The sequence below is a fragment of the Schistocerca nitens genome, chromosome 7 (assembly GCF_023898315.1).
Source record: "Schistocerca nitens isolate TAMUIC-IGC-003100 chromosome 7, iqSchNite1.1, whole genome shotgun sequence".
In the NCBI taxonomy this organism is placed as follows: Eukaryota; Metazoa; Arthropoda; class Insecta; order Orthoptera; family Acrididae; genus Schistocerca; species Schistocerca nitens.
In genome coordinates this window covers 485,626,326-485,645,726 of record NC_064620.1, presented here as the reverse complement: position 1 = coordinate 485,645,726, position 19,401 = coordinate 485,626,326, and positions in this window count along the sequence as shown.

The following is a 19,401-nucleotide window of genomic DNA, read 5'->3' as shown; positions in this document are numbered from 1 at the left end:
GCAATTCGGCGGTACGTCCACCCGGCCTCCCGCATGCCCACTATACGCCCTCGCTCAAAGTCCGTCAACTGCACATACGGTTCACGTCCACGCTGTCGCGGCATGCTACCAGTGTTAAAGACTGCGATGGAGCTCCGTATGCCACGGCAAACTGGCTGACACTGACGGCGGCGGTGCACAAATGCTGCGCAGCTAGCGCCATTCGACGGCCAACACCGCGGTTCCTGGTGTGTCCGCTGTGCCGTGCGTGTGATCATTGCTTGTACAGCCCTCTCGCAGTGTCCGGAGCAAGTATGGTGGGTCTGACACACCGGTGTCAATGTGTTCTTTTTTCCATTTCCAGGAGTGTATTATTTGTTGTACGGAAGTGGTACAAAGCTGTATCACTTTTCAACATAATCTCCTCCATGCTCAATGCAAGTCCTCCAGCGCTTGCAAAGTGCATAAATTCCATTAGAAAAAATTCTTTTGGTAGTCCGCGCAACCACTCAAGCACCGCGTGGCGTACCTCTTCATCAGAACGGAACTTCTTTCCTCCCATTGCGTCTTTGATTGGTCCAAACATATGGAAATCACTTGGGGCAAAGTCTGGTGAATATGGTGGATGAGGAAGACACTCAAAAAGCAGGTCTGTGATTGTTGCAACTGTTATACGGGCAGTGTAGGGCCTTGCATTGTCATGTTGCAAAAGGACACCTGCTGACAGCTATCCATGTCGCTTTGATTTGATTGCAGGCCGCAGATGAGTTTTTAGATCTGTGTATGATGCACTGGTGACAGTGGTCCCTCTAGGCATGCAATGCTCCAAAATAACTCCTTTTTCGTCCCAAAATACAGTTAGCATAACCTTCCCTGCTGATGGTTCTGTTCGAAACTTCTTTGGTTTTGGTGATGAGGAATGGCGCCATTCCTTGCTCACTCTCTTCGTTTCCGGTTGGTGGACGTGAACCCAGGTTTCGTCCCCAGTAACTATTCTTTTGCAAGATAGCCATCACCTTCTCGTTCAAAGCGCCGAGAAGTTCTTCACAAGCATCAACACGTCATTCTCTCATTTCAGGAGTCAGCTTCCGTGGCACCCATCTTGCAGACACTTTGTGAAACTGGAGCACATCATGCCAATGTGGTGTGCTGACCCATGACTAATCTGTAAACATGCTGCAATGTCATTCAGTGTCACTCTACGGTTGTTCTTCACTATGGCTTCAACTGCTGCAATGTTCTGTGGAGTCACAATTCGTTGTGCCCGACCTGGACGAGAAGCATCTTCACTTTCCTACTCCATTCGCAGACTTGCTGCTCTGACAAACACGCATCACCGTACTGAACCTTCATTCGTCGATGAATTTCAATAGGTTTCACACCTTCACTACGCAAAAACTGAATAACAGAACGCTGTTCTTCCCTGGTGCAAGTCGCAAGTGGGGCGGCCATCTTTTTTCTGATACTGCGACGGTATGTGCGCATCTTCGACCATAGATACTAGTAGACTGGCCTTGCTGTGCAGAAGCTATAGGGCTGGTGTGGCTCCAACATAAACCACGTGACTGTTGGCAAAACGTGGCGGGATTTCAAACCAGCGGTCTGAGATCCTATGTTTGTATCGCATTTTACCCACATTTCTCAGTTGACTGCCAAACGCTTTCAACAAAAATTACTTTTTTATTTGCGAAAAATTGTCAGAACTACATCTGACCTGGATTTGTTCACAGTACCATTTATAAAATCTAACAAATACATCGAACGCCCCTCTGGTGGGCAGTGGGGCGAAATTACTATAAACTTAAATTCTTTTAAACAGTAAGAGTGGGCTCGTGTCAAAACTTTAAACATTGGATTCGCCGCGTTTTGAGCTCTAGTCACTTATAAAAGAAAATGGGATATGAGAATCATTTCAACTATAGGTGCCAAAATTAGGAGCAGGTCCATTTTAGAGTATCAATTTTAGGTGCACTTCAAAGGTTCATTTCCTACTATTTTTACAAAACTTTAAACTATCAGTTTAAAAAAATGATATTTTAGATGAAAGGTGAGACTTTGAAGTTTCGGAAAATAATTTTGGAGCCTACATTTATTTAATAGTATTAGAAGGTAGAAAAAAATTCTCTTCATGTGTCGACTATAGGTGCTCTTACCTTCTTATAATTTCACTTGTGTATACAAAAAGGCGCGTATGTGCAGATGGCTTAAAGTTTATCCGTTTCAGGGCCTGTATCCATCAAAGCTGCCTTCGGTTTTCATCCTTAGGGAACCTATGAGTAGGAACGAGAAACAGCTATACTTACTTCTGTAACCGAATTATCACAGATACTTTCCAAAATGTAATATGAGTCTGACTTTACAGGCATCACTTTCAACACTTTAATTTACGTGATAATCTATTTCAAGTGTAAAAAACATATAAAAGTCACGTCAGCAGATTTCAATAAACGCATCTGCACTGTCATAGGAACACTTACACGTGAAATGTAATGCCATTTCCCCCGACAAAACGCTGAGTAAAGCCATAAGCGCAACACGAAACAACCATGTTTTTCCAACATTCACGTGACTTTAGCCCAGAGATGTTGGAGCCACGAAAATGACGTTAGGGCCAGTCTATTATATTTATGGTTGAAGGTGTGCATCTGCACTATGCTGCCACCTACAGGCCATTCTGCACGCTGTTTGTAGCACGCTTACCAACTTACAGGATAACGGTGCGAAATTTCGATTTGTTATTACAAATTTAAGGTTTTCATTTGACTCACCCTCGTAAAGAAAAACGCAGCATAAGGTGGATTTTTTCGATGCTTGAATGTTAAACTTGGACAGAGAACTTTTGAAAAATGGAAAGAATTTTCTCATGTTGTACGTAGAATAGATAAAGAATAAAGGTACAAGAAAAAGACATTGCGATAAAGATTCCATTATACAAATTATTCCCTGTTAACAGAAATAAGCTAGTAACGTCTAAAAATATAAAAGTTGCGACCAAAACAAGTTTAATGAAAAGCGTTGTTTGGGGCACAGGTCTGAATGGATGTGAAACACGGACAATGCGGAGGACAGCCGCAAAATGCCTAGAAAGCCTCTGAAATGTTATAGTGGACACTTGAAAATAATATGGGCTTATCGAGAAGGGAATAAAAGTGTTTTGGAAGGAACAGACAAAAGGATTTTAATATTAACCAAAATGGGCACAGATTAAGAGAGAGAAGCCGCAGAAGTCATTATTGAAGGTGTGGTGAACGGAAACAATCGTATGAACTGGCCTATGTACATGGAAGCATAAGGCAGATCATCCGTTATGTGGTTTGTATTAGGCATGCTAAAATAAATAGGATCACAGGCAAATGACAAGAATGGTGCACGAAACAGCAGCAATAATGAAGGAATAATATATAAAATGTGTGTGTGGAGTAAGAATGGAAACAGTAGCAATAGATATCTTGTAGGTAACGGAATGTGAATAAGAATCATAGTATGTGAGTTGGCGGCTTCATCTATGAAGGGATGGGTGAGATGGGTAGTTATTGATAGGATGGATATATTTTTAGAGTGACTTCGAGGAGTACGTCCACATCTACGCTTTGCAAACCATTGTGAAATGAATACCAGAGCGTACTCCCCCTCCTACCCTTATTAAGGCGTCCCTTTCAGTCCGCACATGGTATGGTGGAAGAATGTTCAGATGCCTCTGTTCGCACTGCAGTTGTTATAATCCTAGATACATCACTTGAAGGCGATTCCTGAAACTCTGTAAGCAGGCTTTCTCGGCATTCTTTGCGCCACTCTTCAAGCGTCTGAAAGATCAGATTTTTCCAGCATCTCGGTGCCGCTCTCCTGTGGGTCAATTGAACGCGAACCATTCTAATGTGAGTCATTCGTGCTACCCTTCTTTCTAAACGTTTAATATGCCTTGATGGTTCTACTCGGTGCAAGTTCCGAACGCTAAAGCAATACTCTTGGATGGACAGCACGAGTCTTTTGGAAGAAATCACCATCGTAGATTAATTGCATTTTCCCGGTACCCTACCAGCGTAAAACAATCCACCAACTCCAGAATGAGATTTTCACTCTGCAGCGGAGTGTGCGCTGATATGAAACTTCCTGGCAGATTAAAACTGTGTGCCCGACCGAGACTCGAGGTCCCGAGTTCGAGTCTCGGTCGGGCACACAGTTTTAATCTGCCAGGAAGTTTCATATCAGCGCACACTCCGCTGCAGTGTGAAAATCTCATTCTGGAAACATCCTCCAGGCTGTGGCTAAGCCATGTCTCCGCAATATCCTTTCTTTCAGGAGTGCTAGTTCTGCAAGGTTCGCAGGAGAGCTTCTGTAAAGTTTGGAAGGTAGGAGACGAGATACTGGCAGAAGTAAAGCTGTGAGGCCGGGCATGAGTCGTGCTTCGGTAGCTCAGATGGTAGAGCACTTGCCCGCGAAAGGCAAAGGTCCCGAGTTCGAGTCTCGGTCGGGCACACAGTTTTAATCTGCCAGGAAGTTTCATATCAGCGCACACTCTGCTGCAGAGTGAAAATCTCATTTGTGGAAATATCCTCCAGGCTGTGGCTAAGCCATGTCTCCGCAATATCCTTTCTTTCAGGAGTGCTAGTTCTGCAAGGTTCGCAGGAGAGCTTCTGTAAAGTTTGGAAGGTAGGAGACGAGATACTGACAGAAGTAAAGCTGTGAGGCCGGGCGTGAGTCGTACTTCGGTAGCTCAGATGGTAGAGCACTTGCCCGCGAAAGGCAAAGGTCCCGAGTTCGAGTCTCGGTCGGGCACACAGTTTTAATCTGCCAGGAAGTTTCAATCCACCAACTGTTTTAGCTTCGGTAGTGCCTATGTGTACGATAGGTTTCGTGCTCTTAAAAATTGTTACGTCAAGGTATTTGTTTGAGTTGACCGATTCCAGTTGTTTTCTTGATACTGTAGTCATAGGACATTAAGGTTTTTTAGTTTTGTGAAGCGGACAGTTTTAAATTTCTCAACATTTAAAGCAAATTGCCGATCTTTGAACAACTTTGGAAACTTATCAAGGTATGACTGACTATTTATGCAGATTTTCTTAGGCAGCACATCATTACAGAAAAATTACTTATCAGCTAGGAGTCCGAGGTCACTAATAACATGTATCTCAAGTGAATAAGATACAGGAGGAACATCAAGGGTCCAACACACTTTCCTAGGACACTTATATGTTAATTCTACATCTCTCGATGACTCTCCATCCAAGTTAAATGCTGCCTCCTCCACACCAAGAAATCCTCAGCCCCATCACAAAATTCGACTAATACTCACACCCCCCATATTTTCGATAATAAGCGATGATGTGGTACTGATTAAAACGCTTTTCGAAAGTCAAAAAATACTGCATCTACCTTACTCTCTTAATCTGTAGCTTTCATTATGTCACTTGATAAAAATACCAATTTTGGTTTGCGTGACCAATGTTTCTGGAATCCGTGCTGTTTGTCGTGGAAGATGTCATTCTGGTCGAGGTACCTCACTACATATGAGTTTACAATATGTTTGCTTTACATGCACTGTAGTATGTGGCTTCTAGGATGAAAAGGTAATTGGTGTGGTCAAGATTAATGGGATTCCCTGTACACAATTTGTCTGACTATTGGAGCTACAAATGAAATGGAAGAGTAAAGGATAACAAAACAAAAAGCTAATCCCAGAAAACAGAGATCCAGAAACCAATGGTTTCCCCAAAACGACGTACGCACATGTGCAGTCATGCCAATATTGGTTCAAATCAAATGGCTCTGAGCACTATGGGACTTAACATCTGTGGTCATCAGTCCCCTAGAACTTAGAACTACTTAAACCTAACTAACCTAAGGACATCACACACATCCATGCCCGAGGCAGGATTCGAACCTGCGACCGTAGCAGTCGCGCGGTTCCGGACTGAGCGCCTAGAACCGCTAGACCACCGCGGCCGGCATGCCAATATTACAACACTGTTAATTTACAAATATTTGGAGGACGTATGTAAAGGATGCATATGTGGTATATGCATAACGATGCACTGGCGTACTTCTATTTGTCTGTGGAGAAATACGTAGCACGAATCTTAGGTAACAAGTGTAGCAGTCACAGCTCACCAACACCACTGCCCCCCCAGGTGCCCCGACTTGAACCGGTTCGATTGTTTTGTGTGGAGTATTTAAAAGTTATGTTGTATTCCAACTCTGCTGATAATGTTGATGAGCACTGGGAACACATTTTGCGTGGTTGTCATTGCATTGGGAACAGACCTGGGATTTTTTAACGAATATAGACCCTGCATTCGTGGTCTAGGAATGCCGGCACCGTAGCTCAGCGTGTTCGGTCAGATGACTGGCTACCCTCTGTAATAAAAAAAAGAAACTGAGTGAAGTATTCAGTGATGAACTAGATGGGTTGACAAGAGACATACATGCAGATATAAAAATTTTAAAAATAAAGGTAGCGCCTTTGACTAGAAATCAAAGCGTACTCCGTACTGCGCACAAACTTCGCCACTGCAAAAATTTTTTAATAAAAATCATCAGTAATGGTGGCCGAAGATTTCGGCATAAGAAGGGTCTCAAGCTGCCATCAGCCTGGTCAAAGAGGGCGGAAGAGCGGATAGAGGTTCATGGCACTATTTTGTCCTTGGGCTGGGAAACTGCACCTAAAAGGAGGAAAAATCGGCAATGATCAACAGCATCAAATACGGAAAGCAATGGAAACCATTGAATTAAACACACATCATATGTGTCCACAGGACATGTAACCTGTGATTCAAAAAGTGTCATGACCATCTCTCCACTGGCAAAAGATTCCAGACTAGTCCCCATTCGCATCTCCAGCAGGGGACTGCCAAGGGGGAGGTGATCTTGGGAAAACGATTGAATAACCAACGAAAGGATAAGGTTCTACAAATCTGGGAGTGGAATGTCTGATGACTGAACATGGTAGGGAAGCTAGAAAAACTGAAAAGGTAAAGGCAGAGGCTCAGGCCAGATATACTGGGTGTCAGTGGAGTGAAATGGAAAGAAGACAAGTATTTCTGATCAGACGGGTACAGGGTATATCAACAGCAACAGAAAATGGTATAACGGGAGTAGGATTCGTTACGAATAGGAATACGAATAGGCAGAGAGTGAGGTACTGTGAACAGTTCAGTGATAGGGTTGTTCGCACCAGAATCGACAGAAAACCAACTTCGGCAACATTACTTGAGGTATACAAGTCGATGCCGCAAGCCAAAGATAAAGAGAAAGAGAAAGTATATGAAGATACTGAATGGATAATTGAGTACGTAAAGGGAGATGAGGATCTAGTAGTCATTGATGATTAAAGTACGGATTTAGGGGAGGGAGTAAAAGAAAGGCTTGCAGGAGAATACGGGCTTGATAGTGGGAACGAGAGAGGAGATACTGTAATTGTTCTGCAATAAATGTCAGTTAGTAATAGCGAACACTCAGTTCAAGAGTCACAAGAGAAGGAAGTCTTCTTGGAAAAGGCCCGGAGATATTGAAAGATTCCTATTAGATTATATGATGCTCAGGCAGCGATTCCGATATCAGATATTGGACTATAAGGCGTACCCAGGGGCAGATATACTAGTAGATTGAGATCACAATTTGGTAATGATGAAGAGTAGGCTGAAGTTTAAGAGACTAGTCGGGAAGAATTAATGCGTTAAGAAGTGGGGTATGGAACTACTAAGGAATGAAGAGATACGCTTGGAGTTCTCTGAGGCTATAGTTACTGCGATAATGAATGTCTCGGTTGGCAGTTCAGATGAAGAGGAATGGAGCACTCTAAAAAGACACTCACAGAAGTTGACAAGAAACACGTACGTACAAGGAAGGTACCTGCGAAGAAACAAGGATAACAGATGAAATACTTCAATTGCTCGCGTGTATGGAAACTAAGGAATACAGAAATGGAAGACACTCAGGAACGAAATAAATAGGAAGTGCAGGAAAGCTAAGGTGGAATGACTGCATGAAAAATGTAAAGAAATCGAAAAAGAAATGATTGTCGGAAGGACTACCTCAGCAAACAGAACAATGAAAATAGCCTCCGGTGACATTAAAAGCAAGGGCAGCAACATTAAGAGTGCAGCTGGAATTCCACTGTTAAAAGCAGAGAAGAGAGGAGATAGGTCATCAGAAGTTCGGAAAAACATCATCCACACAATTCCAAGTACTGCAAAGATAGACAAGTGCGAGAATTATCGCACAATCAGCTCATGCATCCAAGTTGCTGACAAATATGGAAAATGATACTGAGAAATTTTTAGATGCGAATCAGTTTCGCTTTAGAAAAGATAAAGGTACCAGAGATTCAGTTCTCACGTTGCTGTTGATAGTGGAAGCAAGACTAAAGAAATATCAGAAGTCATTTATTCGATCTGGAAAAAGCGTTCGACAAAGTAAAATGGAAAATTTTCGAAAGTCTGAGAAAAGCGGGAGTAAGCTACAGGGAAAGACTGGTAATACATAATACGTACAAGAACTATGAGGGAACAATAAGACGATGACCATGGACGTTGTGCTCGGTTTAAAAAGGGTTTAAGACAGGGATGAAGTCTGGAGCCCCTTACGTCCAATCTGTATATCGAAGAAGCGATGACAGATATAAAATAAAGATTCAACAGGGAATTATAATTCTGGGTAATGGGTTATCAATGATAAGATTCGATAATGATATTGCTAACTTCAGCGAAAGGGTGAAAATTATAGGATCTGTTGAATGGAATGAACAATCTATTGCGTACAGAATATGGACTGACTGTAAATCGAAGAAAAACGAAAGTAATCAGAAGTAGGAGAAATGAGAACAGCGAGAAACTTAACATCAGAATTGGCGATAACGAAACAGACGCAGTTAAGGAATTCTTCTACTTAGGCAGCAAAATAACCCATGATGAACAGAGCAACGATGACATGAAAAGCAGATTACCACCGGAAAAAGGGCATTCCTGGTGAAGAGAAGTCTACTAGTTTCAGACATAACCTTAATGTGACAAAGAAATTTCTGAGAATATACGTTTGCAGCTGAGTATTGTATGATAGTGAAACATGGACTGTGGGAAAACCGGAACAGAAAAGAATAAAAGCATTTGAGACGTGGTGCTACAGAAGAATGTTGAAAATTACTTAGACTTGTAAGGTATGGAATAAGGAGGTTCTCGTCTTGACGAGGAAAGGAATGTGCGGAAAACATTTACAAGAAGAAGGGAGAGGATGATAGAACATCTGTTAAGACATGAGGAAATAACTTCCATGATACTAAAGAGAGTTGTAGAGAGTAAAAACTGTAGAAGAAGACAGAGATTGGAATACATCCAGCAAATAACTGAAGACGAAGGTTGCAAGTGCTACTCTGAGTTGAAAAGTTTGGCACAGGAGAGGAATTTGTAGCAGGCAACACCAAACCAGTCATAAGACTGATTTTATGACTTATTTCAATACACACATTTTTGTAATCGCATTTAAGTTGTTTATTTTTATTTTCAGATGACCGGTTTCGATCTTCTTAGAGATCATCTTCAGATCTTACATTTACTGACGATCTTAGGAACCATTGGTGTGGAGTAAGCCCGTCTGAGCAGGCTTCGAGATCACTGTTCTCCATTCGTGTACAGATGGACCCGCCCCACACGGTTGCTTCCTACGTTTATCAAGGAATGTAGTATGTGAATACAATGTGTTAAGAGAACGAAACTGGTCATATTAAAATTAAAATAAACATCTAAAGTATGATCACGACTGTGTATATTGAAATAAGCAAGTTTATAATGATCGCTGTTTTTCCTATAACAATGTACCAAAAAACTTAGAAGTTTTCACGACCGGCATTTGGCCGGAATTGGGAAGAATAGTAATAGTCTAAACTTCGAGGGAACCAATTTTTGCTTAAATATTCTGGATTAAATTTAGAAGCCCTTTGTGGTGTGTCGTTAATGAGGGGATCTGTGAGGGAGTTGATGGTGGTCTATCTGTGGGATAGTAACATTAAGTTCTGTAGCTCCCTTTGGGCTTTTAGACTGCGGCAGACACACACACACACACACACACACACACACACACACACACACACACACAGATATACACACTCTGTCTCGCCAAAAACTGCATAGTCTCGTACCATCAGTTGGTACAATTAACGCGCAACTCACATACGTCCCAATGTCAATGAAGGGCAAGAACTCTAAGAACTCTTTCAATTGGACTACAGAATCTAGCCCACAGGTTTGCCTCAGACAAAAACTCAGTATCACTTCTTCTTTTAATCAGTGTCTCGACTAAGTGCAATTACTCAGTAAACAGTAGGTCGTTAACCCTAACAATACCAACGCGCATTACGAATGGGAAGGGAGCGGTTACTTTATGCCCACCATAAAAAATTTAAAAAAAATACTTAACTGATGTTAAATTACATTAACAACATACTTTTTAGAGAGTTACTGTTGCGAAATTAGGACCCTGATCCTGAAAATATCTTTTAATACTCTCTCTCCCCCCCCCCCCCCATGAACCCTTGGCGTTGGTGGGGAGGCTTGCGTGCCTCAGCGATACAGATAGCCGTACCGTAGGTGCAAACACAAAGGAGGGGTATCTGTTGAGAGGCCAGACAAATGCGTGGTTCCTGAAGAGGGACAGCAGCCTTTTCAGTAGTTGCAGGGGCAACAGTCTGGATGATTGACTCACCTGGCCTTGTAACACTAACCAAAACGGCCTTGCTGTGCTGGTACTGCGAACGGTTGAAAGCAAGGGGAAACTACAGCCGTAATTTTTCCCGAGGGCATGCAGCTTTACTGTATGGTTAATGATGATGGCGTCCTCTTGGGTAAAATATTCCGGAGGTAAAATAGTCCCCCATTCGGATCTCCGGGCGGGGACTACTCAAAAGGACGTCGTTATCAGGAGAAAGAAAACTGGCGTTCTACGGATCGGAGCGTGGAATATCAGATCCCTTAGTTGGGCAGGTAGGTTAGAAAATTTAAAAAGGGAAATGGATAGGTTAAAGTAAGATATAGTGGGAATTAGTGAAGTTCGGTGGCAGGAAGCGAATACAGGGTTATAAATACAAAGTCAAATAGGGGTAATGCAGTAGTAGGTTTAATAATGAATAAAAAAATAGGAATGCGGGTAAGCTACTACAAACAGCATAGTGAACGCATTATTGTGGCCACGATAGACACGAAGTCCACGCCTACTACAGTAGTACAAGTTTATATGCCAACTAGCTCTGCAGATGACGAAGAAATTGAAGAAATGTATGATGAAAGAAAAGAAATTATTCAGGTAGTGAAGGGAGACGAAAATTTAATAGTCATGGGTGACTGGAATTCGGTAGTAGGAAAAGGGAGAGAAGGAAACGTAGTAGGTGAATATGGATTGGGGCTAAGAAATGAAAGAGGAAGCCGCCTGGTAGAATTTTGCACAGAGCACAACTTAATCGTAGCTAACACTTGGTTCAAGAATCATAAAAGAAGATTGTATACATGGAAGAAGCCTGGAGATACTGACAGATTTCAGATAGATAATATAATGGTAAGACAGAGATTTAGGAACCAGGTTTTAAATTGCAAGACAATTCCAGGGGCAGATGTGGACTCTGACCACAATGTATTGGTTATGAACTGTAGATTAAAACTGAAGAAACTGCAAAAAGGTGGGAATTTAAGGAGATGGGACCTGGATAAACTGACTAAAACAGAGATTCTACGGAGTTTCAGGGAGAGCGTAAGGGAACAAATGGCAGGAATGGGGGAAAGAAATACAGTAGAAGAAGAATGGGTAGCTTTCAGGGATGAAGTAGTGAAGGAAGCAGAGGATCAAGTAGGGAAAAAGACGAGGGCTAGTAGAAATCCTTGGGTAGCTGAAGAAATATTGAATTTAATTGATGAAAGGAGAAAATATAAAAATGCAGTAGAAATCCTTGGGTAGCTGAAGAAATATTGAATTTAATTGATGAAAGGAGAAAATATAAAAATGCAGTAAATAAAGCAGGCAAAAAGGAATACAAACGTCTCAAAAATGAGATCGACAGGAAGTGCGAAATGGCTAAGCAGGGATGGTTAGAGGATAAATATAAGGATGTAGAGGCTTATCTCACTAGGGGTAAGATAGATACTGCCTACAGGAAAATTAAAGAGACCTTTGGAGAAAAGAGAACCACTTGTATGAATATCAAAAGCTCAAATGGAAACCCAGTTCTAAGCAAAGAAGGGAAAGCAGAAAGTTGGAAGGAGTATATAGAGGGTCTATACAGGGGCGATGTTCTTGAGGATAATATTACGGAAATGGAAGAGGAGGTATATGAAGATGAAATGGGAGATATGATACTGCGTGAAGAGTTTGACAGAACACTGAAAGACCTAAGTCGAAACAAGGCCCCGGTAGTAGACAACATTCCATTAGAACTACTGACAGCCTTGGAAGAGCCAGTCCGGACAAAACTCTACCATCTGGTGAGCAAGATGTATGAGGCAGGCGAAATACCCTCAGACTTCAAGAAGAATATAATAATTCCAATCCCAAAGAAAGTAGGTGTTGGCAGATGTGAAACTTACCGAACTATCAGTTTAATAAGTCACGGCTGCAACATACTAACACGAATTCTTTACAGACGAATGGAAAAACTAGTAGAAGCCGATCTTGGGGAAGCTCAGTTTGGATTCCGTAGAAATATTGGCTTATCTTAGAAGCTAGATTAAGGAAAGGCAAACCTACATTTGTAGCATTTGTAGACTTAGAGAAAGCTTTTGACAATGTGGACTGGAATACTCTCTTTCAAATTCTAAAGGTGGCAGGGGAAAAAATAAAGGTTCGAAAGGTTATTTAGAATTTGTACAGAAAGCAGATGGCAGTTATAAGAGTCGAGGGGCATGAAAGGGAAGCAGTGGTTGGGAAGGGAGTGAGACAGGGTTGTAGCCTCTCCCCGATGTTATTCAATCTGTATATTGAGCAAGCAGTGAAGGAAACAAAAGAAAAATTCGGAGTAGGTATTAAAATCCATGGAGAAGAAATAAAAACTTTGAGGTTCGCCGATGACATTATAATTCTGTCAGAGACAGCAAAGGACTTGGAAGAGCAGTTGAACGGAATGGATAGTGTCTTGAAAGGAGGCTATAAGATGAATATCAACAAAAGTAAAACGAGGATGATGGAATGTAGTCGAATTAAGTCGGGTGATGTTGAGGGTATTAGATTAGGAAATGAGACACTTACAGTAGTAAAGGAGTTTTGCTATTTGGGGAGCAAAATAACTGATGATGGTCGAAGTAGAGAGGATATAAAATTTAGACTGGCAATGGCAAGGAAAGCGTTTCTGAAGAAGAGAAATTTGTTAACATCGAGTATAGATTTAAGTGTCAGGAAGTCGTTTCTGAAAGTATTTGTATGGAGTGTAGCCATGTATGGAAGTGAAACATGGACGATAAATTGTTTAGACAAGAAGAGAATAGAAGCTTTCGAAATGTGGTGTTACAAAAGAATGCTGAAGATTAGATGGGTAGATCACATAACTAATGAGGAGGTGTTGAATAGGATTGGGGAGAAGAGAAGTTTGTGCACAACTTGACTAGAAGAAGGGATCGGTTGGTAGGACATGTTCTGAGGCATCAAGGGATCACCAATTTAGAATTGGAGGACAGCGTGGAGGGTAAAAATCGTAGAGTGAGACCAAGAGATGAATACACCAAGCAGATTCAGAAGGATGTAGGTTGCAGTAGGTACTGGGAGATGAAGAAGCTTGCGCAGGAAAGAGTAGCATGGAGAGCTGCATCAAACCAGTCTCAGGACTGAAGACCACAACAACAACAACACTCTTAGCAACACTAACACACTTTCAATACCGTGTACTACCGGCGGAGGAGGGGTGAAGGGTACTTTAAGACCACCACAAAAAATTTAAAAATGAAAATTTCGTTCTTTGTTGTTGACTTTTACTCTCAAAAAACTTTTTAGGAGATATTTATACGTAAGTAAGACGTTGAACCTGTAAATAGTGAACGTGAAATCTACTGCTGAGCCTTAAATGTCTGGTTAACTATAACTGAAAAATGTAAAACATAAAGGGAACAATTTTACACATGGCTGTAAGATAGCTAACGTACAGGAAAATGACAATATAAAACAGTCAGTTTTGTTGCAACCAATTGGCTGTTTTATGCTTATCACATATTTGGAATGTGGTAGAAGAATTTAAAAAAAAAAATAATAAATATTATTTTCAAAACTTGAAAATATGAGATAACTGACTAGATCACCATATTTTCAAAAAGTGGGCATAAGGTTCACCCCCCCTCCCCCCTCCTCCCGCCTCACGCACTCCCCACTTGGTAGCGCGAGGGTTAATCCAGCGTACGGATTCTTTCCAGGTTTGGCTAACCTTCGTGTTTATAAGACAGCAGACAGCACGCTAAACATTATGCTACACGAGCAGATGGGTCACCCTTTGGTAAGGTAAGTGAGATTTCTAATTCTATTTAACGATACTTTATAGTAATGTCCTGATAATATAGCACGGCAGTACAATGTACTGTCAGATAGAACAATCTAATTAATCGATCTGGTTCTCAGTATGAAGTATCTTTGCTGATTAGAATTTTTTCTAATTTGACAGATCTGATACTCCTGTAGGCGTGACAAATTAAATTTCTGCCACCTTCTGACAAGTAACTTACTAGCTGATATTTGTTGTCTCTGCCTAGTGAAGTGAAGAAATTTTGCGCGGGTCTAAAGCAATAAAATTAAGCCCAACGGAAAATACCGGCGCCGCAATTCAATGCAACGGCTGAAGTGGAATCGACCGGAGTTGTGTCTGCTGTTCGCCGGCATTATTCATCGAGTTTGACACCACGACGTCGTACCCAACATGGCCGTGAGTATGTATCTCTCACTTTTGGGAAAACTTTTCTAACAGAGAAGATCTGGTTACTCACTAAAGCTTACACATTAAATTCTTGTGGGTTTTGCGGTTTCGGTATATTTATTTAAATGGCTCGAATGGCTCTGAGCACTATGGGACTTAACATCTGAGGCCATCAGTCCCCTAGAATTTAGAACTACTTAAACCTAACTAACCTGAAGACATCACACATATCCATGCCCGAGGCAGGATTCGAACCTACGACCGTAGTAGCGGGTCGGTTCTGAAGCGCCTAGAACCGCTCGGCCACAGCGGCCGGCTTATATTTATTTAGATTAAAAGGACCGGCATTACCGTTATTTTTTAGTGTCACATAAAGGAGAATGAAAGATAGACTGACTCAGTGTTCTGTACAATGAACACTCGAATCAACGAAAGTTGATAAGTCTTTAGAAACTCATACCACCGAAAACAAAAACTGCCTCTGAGGCATGTGTATATATTCATCTGCGACGTGTCTGGATCACCATCTCAAGAAGCAAGCATTTGCGTAATGACAAAATGCTCTGTTTCCCACGGATGGTTTCCCGCAGCATCCATGAGCAACGTCAGTACGTGGTGGAAAGTCCCCTTTCTCGAATGCAGGCTTAAAATCGTCGTGGCATACTATCAATAAGAGCATCAACCCTGCCCTGATCCAAACTGTCCCAGTCTGCAATGACGATTCTGCATAAGTCGAGCAGATTGGTTGGCAATTGTCAACGGCCAAAAACAGCTCGTTCCAATCGCTCCCACATTTGTTCTATAGAGTTCACGTCCGTGGAATAGGTAGGCTGGTCATCCTAGCAAGCTGAAGGAACATTCTCACGAGAACAGCATGGTGTGCACTCGAGTTACCATCCATCAGGATGAAACTGTCATTAAAAGGTCGTCGATCTGGTACCGATGTTGTCTCTGTGCCTCAGAGCAGTGAGATTGCCCTCAACACGAGATGCGTACTGTAGCCCATATTATACTGCTCCAGAACATCACTCCACTACCGCCTTATTGCACATGTGGGACACAGTGTTGGAGGGTTCTATATTACCGGGTTGTCTCCAGACACGTTGTCTGTGATTATCAGGGTGCGAACATATCTGAGTTTCGCCCATAAAAAAAAAAACATCCGACGCCAATCCTGGGGCGTCCATTCTGCATGGTTTCTTGCCCGTCTATAGCGACGTGGTGCTCGCCATGGTCGTCCTAAATGGAGTATCACATCGTGTAATCGCCTCCTGACAGTTTAATGCGACACATGGCGTGCTGTAGCCTCTTCGAATGGCAAATTCAGTTCTGGCGCATTCGGACCACGGTTCCTTTGAGTCAAAAGTCGTTGATGTCGATCATTCTCCGCACCTGTCGAACGTGGACTGTCTGGGCGGTGTAAGCCCTCAATGCTACCTGGCAATTGGAATCGATTCCATGTCCACATTGGATCACTTTGACTCCGGTGCACACATCGAGCAACTTCCGTTGTTGACAAGCCTTCTGCGCATAACCTAATGATGGACATCCAGTCACTGGTCACTATTGTTCATCGTGGTATGATGAATGTTCACTCTAATGTTCCGTAGAAGGCTCTAATACGTCCCTACTGGTGTTTTGCTTTCAACCCGAATGTTGCCATCCATTCGATTGCGGCGCTCCGCCTCTAGGTAGCGCTCATGTTAACGATTTACAGACAACATCAGGGATGTCCTTCTGGTCGATACAGCGACAATCAGAATAGTAACAACGCTGTACGATACATTTTGATGACACGAAACTGTTTTTGATGTGTGTAATAATACAGTCCTCCGGAAAGCACAAATGCCACGTGGCTAAAAATACTGTATAACAAAATATACTTAACAGCATAGCTGATAAGTTGTAATGAAAAGCACGAATAACTAGCGGGCAAATGTATTTGCGAAGCATGAAAGTGGACTGCAAACCAGTAACTGAGTCAAGTTGCCCAACAGTTTTGCCCATTTCTGATTTATTACATTCCGAATAAATGGTAACTACTACGTTCTCCATTCGCGCAACAGACAGTTTATACTTTTTATCATTCAACACAAGTAATTTTTGCTTTGTTTTCTTTGACAGAGAAGCCAAAGTATTTGCTGTTATACTTCAGCATCATTACTGTTATCATTCTTATAATTATATCTCATGGTTTGGTCCTAAATAATTCTCTCGTTAGTGCTTCCCGATTTTCATGTTTCTCTCACTACATTGTGTTCGAGTACTGTCTATGAAATATTCTCAGCCAAGTCGACAACAGTTTCATATTCCTGCCGGCCGCTGTGGAGGAGCGGTTCCAGGCGCTTCAGTCCGAAACCGCATTGCTGCTACGGTCGCAGGTTCGAATCCTGCCTCGGGCTTGGATGTGTGTGATGTCTTTAGGTTAGTTAGGTTTAAGTAGTTCTAAGTCTAGGGGACTGATGACCTCAGATGTTAGGTCCCATAGTGCTTAGAGCCATTTGAACCATTTTTCATATTCCCTCACTCGTTTGTTAGCTGTGTGGTGCTTCAGATATCTACGTCCTGTCTCTTGTTATTTATTTCTTGGGCATTTAGTTCACACATCATCATTGCCAGGTTGCACTTGACAAGCTGTTTTTCAGCGAACGCTGTACATTATGCAGAGAACGTAAAGCAGCCATCGAGAGAAAGGTTGGTTTGACAGTCACTACGCCACGCTAGCCGTAGTCTTCCTCCGAAGTTTAACTTCCATGCCAGCTCAACGTCGATTCCAAGTAACATTCTTGAAACATATCAAGTAGTGTCACAAGTAAATGTAGCTGTAAATTACGCAAGACGTCCTGCAGCAAACTGGGGTAGGCACTGATCCTTTGATGTTGACACGACGATTACACACACAGGCGACAAACCTCATTATAAAGCACTACATTTACATGTTAGCTTGATGTACGAAGTCTGTTCAAAAAATTCCTGAACATTCCTAATTTCGCGCCACTGGTGTGTTGGAGTGAAATGCGGTTGGCTTCCCTGCACACACCTGTGTTTCATGTGTAACTGCTGGAAGTTACACTGTTTTTCTCTGTTAGTTATTGTTCAGTGCTGTCTTGAGTAGAGTAAATTTTGAGATGGTAGAGTTAGAGGCGCTACGCGTCTGCATTAAACCTTTACAGAGACACACAAATAATGCAGGAAGCCTAAGGTGCTGAGTGCTTAAGCCGTACTCGGCGTTACGAATGGTTCACACGGTTTAAAAATAGTCAGGCGGAAATTAAAGATGAACCTCGTTAAGGACACCCTTCGACGTCTACCGACGACTCTCATGTCAGAAACGTCAATGAAAGTGTGCATGCCAATCGAAGACTGACTGTCTGAGAAATAGCAGAAGAATATAACATATCAGCGTTCACACACTACTGGCCATTAAAATTGCTACACCCCGAAGATGACGTGCTACAGACGCGAAATTTAACCGACAGGAAGAAGATGCTGTGATATGCTAATGAGCAGCTTTTCAGAACATTCACACAAGGTTGGCGCCAGTGGTGACACCTACAACGTGCTGACATGAGGAAAGTTTCCAACCGATTTCTCATACACAAAGAGCAATTGACCGGCGTTGCCTGGTGAAACGTTGTTGTGATGCCTCGTGTAAGGAGGAGAAATGCGTACCATCACGTTTCCGACTTTGATAAAGGTTGGATTGTAGCCTATCGTCATTGCGGTTTATCGTATCGCGACATTGCTGCTCGCGTTGGTCAAGATCCAATGACTGTTAGCAGAATATGGAATCGGTGGGTTCAGGAGGGTAATACGGAACGCCGTGCTGGATCCCAACGGCCTCGTATCACTAGCAGTCGAGATGACAGGCATCTTATCCGCATGGATGTAGCGGATCGTGCAGCCACGTCTCGATCCGTGAGTCAGCAGATGGGGACGTTTGCAAGACAACAACCATCTACACGAACAGTTCGACGACGTTTGCAGCAGCATGGGCTATCAGCTCGGAGATCATGGCTGTGGTTACCCTTGACGCTGCATCACAGACAGGAGCGCCTGCGATGGTGTACTCAACGGCGAACCTGGGTGCACGAATGGCAAAACGTCATTTTTTCGGATGAATCCAGGTTCTGTTTACAACATCATGATGGTCGCGTCCGTGTTTGGCGACATCGCGATGAACGCACATTGGAAGCGTGTATTCGTCATCGCCATACTGGCGTCACCCTGCGTGATAGTATGGGGTGCCATTGGTTACACCTCTCGGTCACCTCTTGTTCGCGTTGACCGCACTTTCAACAGTGGACGTTTCATTTCAGACGTGTTACGACCCGTGCCTCTACCCTTCATACGATCCCTGAGAAAACCCTACATTTCAGCAGGATAATGCACAACCGCATGTTGCAGGTCATGTACGGGCATTTCTGGATACATAAAATGTTCGACTGCTGCCCTGGCCAGCACATTCTCCAGATCTTTCACTAATTGATAACGTCTGGTCAATGGTGGCCGAGCAACTGGGTCGTCACAATACGCCAGTCACTACTCTTGATGAACTG